The following is a 6,703-nucleotide window of genomic DNA, read 5'->3' on the forward strand; positions in this document are numbered from 1 at the left end:
CTCTTCCTCCAGCTCTTCCGGGGGGAGTCCGAGGCGTTCCCAGGCCAGCCGAGAGACATAGTCTCTCCAGCGTGTCCTGGGTCTTCCCCGGGGTCTCCTCCCGGTGGGACATGCCTGGAACACCTCCCTAGGGAGGAGGGACATGCCTGGAACACCTCCCTAGGGAGGCGTCCAGGAGGCATCCGGTACAGATGTCCAAGCCACCTCAGCTGACTCCTCTCAATGTGAAGGAGCAGCGGCTCGACTCCGAGCTCCTCCCGGGTGACCGAACTCCTCACCCTATCTCTAAGGGAGTCCAGTCACCCTGAGGAGGAAACTCATCTCTAAGGGAGTCCAGTCACCCTGAGGAGGAAACTCATCTCTAAGGGAGTCCAGTCACCCTGAGGAGGAAACTCATCTCGGCCGCTTTTATCCGCGATCTTGTCCTTTCGGTCACTACCCAAAGTTCATGACCATAGGTGATGGTTAGTGCGTAGATTGACCGGTAAATCGAGAGCTTCGCCTTTCGACTCAGCTCCCTCTTCACCACGACGGTCCAGTACATCGACCGCATTACTGCAGACGCCGTCTGTCAATCTCACGCTCCGTCGTTCCCTCACTCGTGAACAAGATCCCGATATACTTGAACTCCTCCACCTGAGGCAGGACTTCTCCACCCACCCGGAGAAGGCACGCCACCCTTTCCCGAAATTTCCCGAAGATTATTCCACCAGAATAACAGTAAGGGCTATTATTTCTGGTGAATAATGTTGAAGGCAATTACCAGTTCGGCTCTAGCTCTGTCAAACAGCCATTGTGACGAAATACGTGCAAACAACACAAACAACTTCTCTCATTAAAATCCATCAGAATTTATTTACATCCAGGTACCAAGCAGATGGTAAAAGCGATACCCAAATAAATTCTGATGGCACACTATGATGAAACATAAAACATTAACCATCAAGAAAAACAACAACAATAAAACGTTAACCGCATAAGGAGAATAAATCAAAAATAATAAACACGTGGTACAAAACGATCATCTATGTTTCGTAGCAACACGTGTCCGGCAAAGACATTTAAAGATGGCTGCGCCATGTGGTATTTAAAGATGGCTGCGCCCTTGCCATGCCACGTGCAATCAGACGGGATGACAAAACACTGCGTTTAAAACGTGAATAACTGGCGGAAAATGGCGCCACAAAATAAACAAACAACAATAATGGCGGTAGTTGCCGGTGTTACACAGTAATATGCGTACAGTAACTTCATTAAACACAAAATTAGCTCTGAACCGCTCTAGATTAAACTGATCACCCAGAACCATAAACCTCACGTCTCCCTTGGCTCCGGGTCTGGAGGGGCTGCAAGCCTTTTCAGGTGCTGATCCACGTTTTCTGCCGGGCTTTTTCAGTGGTGGGAGAACCTTCATTTCGGTTCGGCTCTACCATGCGGCTCGGTTCTTCTGTCCGGCAGGGGTCCCACCGGCAGTTCGTTCCTGCAGGGGTCTTCCAGGAGTGGGCAGCCGCTCGGCTCTCTCCTGTTCCTACTTTGAAAAGAAAAGACGGTCTTGCAGCGTGCAACAGCCGGGTTGATCTCTCCGATCACGGAGCCTCTTGATCTGGAAAAGTGCATTTTCTTCCTCTGCTGAAAGGTGGCACACCCCTCACTGGTAAACAACTAAAGGCAGATATCAAAGTTGTGTTCTTGAAAAATGTACAAGCCAGCAGTTGAAAGACTTTTTAAGGACAACTATGTTTTATCTAAACATCAATCTGGTTTTAGGAATTGGTACAGTACCAAGACAGCAGCAATGAATGTTGTGAGTGACATTATTGAGGCACTGGACAATAAAAAGCACCGTGCAGCAATTTTTATTGACTTATCAAAAGTTTTTGATACAGCAGATCATTGTATCCTTGCAAAAAGTCTCTTAACGTTTTTTTCTGAACAAGCTGTAGGTTGGTTTTCCAACTACATATCAGGAAGAACACAATCCGCCCGGGTTGCTAGACCTTCCTCTGCAGTTCTGTCAGTGCAGAAAGAAGTCCTCCAAGGTTCGATACCGGAACCATTGTTATTCACCCTGTATAGTAACAAAATTTGTGATATTATTTATACTCTATGTTTGAGGGGCTCGTCTCAAAAACAAGTATTGCTGATTGAGGAGGCACATCATGGACTATGTGTCAGGGTTTGACACTTCCCCCCAGTTTGAGTTTCAGTTCTGTCCCTCCTGTTTCCCAGTTGCCCTGATTGTGTCTGCACCTGTGTCTCGTCGTGTCTCGTTATCCCCTGTGTATATCTAGTCTTGGCTCCAGGTTTTGATCCCTGTTATGTTGAGTTTTTTGATCCTGCTCTGCAGCATTTTAGTTTGACTTTTTTGTGGAATAAATCCTTCTGTTTTTTGAGAACTCCTGCCTCCAGCCTCCCTCTCTCTCCTGCGTTTGGGTCCACACCTCTACCCCCACACATGACACTATGATCCAAATTAAAGAATCAGTTGATTGGACAAAGAGATCCCTTTAGTCTTCTTTAATGCAGGTTGGTGGGTTTAACATCCAACTCAACATGACTTGAGTTTGTGTGTGTGTGTGTGTGTGTGTGTGTGTGTGTGTGTGTGTGTGTGTGTGTGTGTGTGTGTGTGTGTGTGTGTGTGTGTGTGTGTGTGTGTGTGTGTGTGTGTGTGTGTGTGTGTGTGTGTGTGTGTGTGTGTGTGGTCCGAACACATAAAGGAAAGTAAAATCATGTCTTTGAAATTATGGTATGATTATTCTTAAATTATTAAATATTCCAACTATAGACAAGCAGATTATAAGAACTGAGTTCAATCACAAACAATCACAACAATAAATTGAGTTGGAATATTAGTATTACAACTCAACATTCATTATTGGGCCATGTTTTGGGAGAAATCTCACTTAGGTTCTACAGGGGTCGGCTGTGCAAAAATGAATCAGACACACACTCGCTTTTGCTATAAGATATGAATACATTTATTAGCAAAAAAGCAAGCATTTACATAGAAGACATCCACAAAACTACCCGTTTGCTAGGATAAGGTGCCAAGCTATCCCCCGCAAATGGCAGAGCAACATACAATCACATAGGGGCTAGGCCTTGATAAACTCTCACCTTAACACAGAGGACTGGGAGAGCCGAAAACAGTCCGGGCAGAGGCAGCCATCAGAAACCCCGGCTGGGCGTCCGTGCACTTCGACCCACAGCAGACTCTCACCGGACCTTCCGGCTCTCTGTCTTTTATACCTTTCTCGCGGAAGGGGTTGCCCCTTCAACCCCCGCCTGCCAGTTCTCACGCTAAGGCCTGGCCCACACGGTACTTAGCTTCCCGTGTGAACCAAGCGTCTCTCTCACAGTTTACAATAATACTAGATAGCAGGTGCAGACTGTGTTTTGGGAATTCAGGACATCTTCAGGACACAAAACATATTTTTTCTCCCTTCAGGCCATCACAGGCCTCCAAACTTAACTGCAATAATATTCACTAAAGAGATAAAAATCACTTACATCTCCTCAAGAACGCACACAGGATGTGGGAAACACACACAGGAAGTCTGAATAGCTTCAGTCTGCTCAGTAGCTAGTCTGCTGCTTGTCTGTGTGACTGAACATGTCCTGTGGTGTTCGGACTGTGCTACTGACGTTTCATCAGTAGATCTTTCTCTTGTTGGGCTTTCTCACACACTAACTTTCACTTTTACGCTGATGATATGATTTTATATCGCTCCTCACCTTCCTTTGCTCAGACCATGGAGCATCTACAGTCTGCATTTGATGTGGTTCAATCTTGTCTCTTTAACCATAAATTGGTTTTAAATGCAGAAAAGTCTAAATTCTTGCTTTCACCAATAGCAAAAATGTAACATCAGATGTGAGGCTGACTACCAATCAAGGATCTGAAATAGAGAGGGTCATTCGTTTTGGTGTCTGGGGATTATGATCGACCAAAACCTGTCATTTAAACCACATGTTGAAAATCTGGTTTCTAAACTGAAACTAAAACTGGCTTCTTCTTTCCAAATAAATCTTGCTTCTCTTGCCAAGTACAAAATAAAACAACATTTCTTACGCTATTGGACGATGGTGATTCATGAACACAAATGATCAGTTTACCACGGTGCTGCTTTATTTACAAAAATGTTTTTCTACTGAATGAAATCTCCCAGAATAACAGATGCAGCGCTCACAACAAATAATAATAATCCTAAATATCAATGCGTTCAGCATTAGTATTAGCATTTCAAAGTGGGTGATAATAATGATCTTAACTAGGCTGCAGCCGTCTGGACATCTGGTTGGGTGGAGCAGGTCGTCCTCCAACCTGAAGGTCATGGACTGACCCCAGTCTGAGGAGTCTGAGCAGGACACTGAACCCCACACTCACACCTGATATGATGACTGGGCTACGATGTAGAACATAATTACTACTGTAAATATCCAGTACCGATATTTGAACACCAAACTTGTCGTCAGTTCAATATTTACTGGAAAGTCAACTGAGCAGAAAGAACTTGGAAGCAGGACTGAAGATCACAAAACTGTGTCTGGACGAAGCAGCAAACTTCTGGAACCGTGTCATCAAGATTCAGGTGTCTGCTCCGAGACTCTCCTGTGTTTCCATGGAGATTCCCTCTGACCCTGACCTCTTCCTCATCTTCATCATCAGCACCAGCAGTAGGATGACGACAACCAGCAGGAAGACGACGGGAGCAGAGATGACGTGGAGTCTGAATGAGTGGAAAGACTCCGCCCTCCAGCTCACGTCCAGCCGGTTGTCCAGACTCAGGTGAGACGCTGCACAGGTGTACTTGTGCTTCCTCTGCAGCTCCTCTTCATCCACCATCAGCGTCTTCCTCAGCTGGTAGAGACCGTTGCCGTTGGGCAGCACTGAGCCAACGGTCATTTGGTCCTCGTCCACGGGTTCACCGTCCCGCAGCAGCGTCAGGTTGATGTGGCGAGGGTAGAAGTCTGTGGCCAGACAGGTGATCTGGGCCCCGCCCCCCCCCGGCTGTGATAGGAGGCGTAGTCGAGGTCGAACACGACGCATCACCAGGTGCTTGTTGCTCTCCAGCATGTATTGCATACTCCGGGAGTCCGGGCACATAAGGGCTGGTAGATGTTTGAGAAACGCATCTGCTCGTACATCTGCACCATGGTGTCCCACTGGAAATCCCAACCGTCACCACCGCCGTACAGGAAGTGAGTCGTGTTGTAAAGGATGCTGTCGGCATCATGACCATTTGCTCCATCCCTGACCATGATGAGTATATGCTGACCGTCTTCCTGGACGTCACAAATAAACATCCTCTGGTGAACGTAGACGCCTGGAGAGGTCAGGTTCAGCTGTTTTCTGACTATGTCCAACCTCCTCCTCATACTCATCATCTGGATCTGCAGCACATACAAAGCTAACTGTCCCAGGTCAAGCTCCGCCCCTTTCTCACCTCCAGCACCAACCTTTATCAGTCGGTGTATGTTTGCGTCTAAGTACCCCACCTGGATGTCATCCAGCATCAGAACCATGGAGAACTCTGGGAACTGGTTTGGTCCTGAGATGTAGGTGAACAACACCGACAACGAGTGCCCAGAGCCTAAAAAATACAGAGAATTATGGGTAAGACACAACATAAAGCTCGACGTGATCGTCAGATCAGAAGCTGCAGGGAAGTCCGGTGTGTTCTGATTAGTCCTCCTTCTGGTGTTCTGGAAATAAAGAAATAAAGAAACACAGCTGTTTCCAGTAGTATTTGTTACCTGAACTCATCACCAGGTGGAGGAGCAGAGACCCCGACATCAGCTGGAGAACAAACATATTTATTAGACGCTTATCAGTCCCGATCGTCTGTTTCTGTGTCTGTGTCTTTACTGCTTGTTTTTTAGAAGGAAGTAGGGCAGATTAAAGGGTTTTAACCAATCAGGATGAAGGAGAACATGGAGGCGTTTGCAGTCAGACAGGTTATACTCCTACCTGAACTCACAGCATGAGGAAACAAAGTACATCCCGTCAGTCAGGTTCGTTCCTGCAGGTCAAGCGTTCAGGGGAATTCCTGAGGCTCATTCAGGCAGCTGGTTGAATTATCCATCCATCCATTATCTATACCCGCTTTATCCTTGGCAGGGTCACGGGGGTCTGCTGGAGCCTATCCCAGCTCATTTCAGGTGAGAGGGGTTACACCCTGGACAGGTCACCAGTCCATCGCAGGGCCACATAGATACACACAAACCATGCACACTCACACTCACACTTACGGGCAATTTAGAATCACCAATTAACCTAGCATGCATGTTTTTGGACTGTGGGAGGAAGCCAGAGTACCCGGAGAAAACCCACGCAAGCACGGGGAGAACATGCAAACTCCACACAGAAACACCCTGCTGGGCCTGGGAGTCGAACCACGGACCTTCTTGCTGTGAGGCAACAGTGCTAACCACTAAGCCACTGTGCTGCCCTGGTTGAATTATCATCAAGTATATATCTATTAACCTTCTTTTTACGTGTTTGTGTTATTTTTCCAGATCCGGCTAGCCTGTATAAGCACATGTTTGGGGCGCCGTGGCCCCCAGGGGGCGCTACAAAAATCAGAAAAAATCACCTTGAATATAATCATAATAAAACTACTTGGGACGGCAGTAGCTCAGGTGGTAGAGCGGGTCGTCCAATGATCCGAAGGTCGGCGGTTCGAATCCCGCTCTGTCCCAA

General features: G+C 47.0%; 1 pseudogene; it reads right to left on the reverse strand.

Annotated features, from left to right (window-relative positions):
• Positions 1-2,997: 2,997 nt before the first annotated feature.
• On the reverse strand, positions 2,998-6,703 carry LOC133440507 (hereditary hemochromatosis protein homolog; annotated as a pseudogene).

This window comes from Cololabis saira, chromosome 3 (assembly GCF_033807715.1).
Source record: "Cololabis saira isolate AMF1-May2022 chromosome 3, fColSai1.1, whole genome shotgun sequence".
Lineage (NCBI taxonomy): Eukaryota > Metazoa > Chordata > Actinopteri > Beloniformes > Belonidae > Cololabis > Cololabis saira.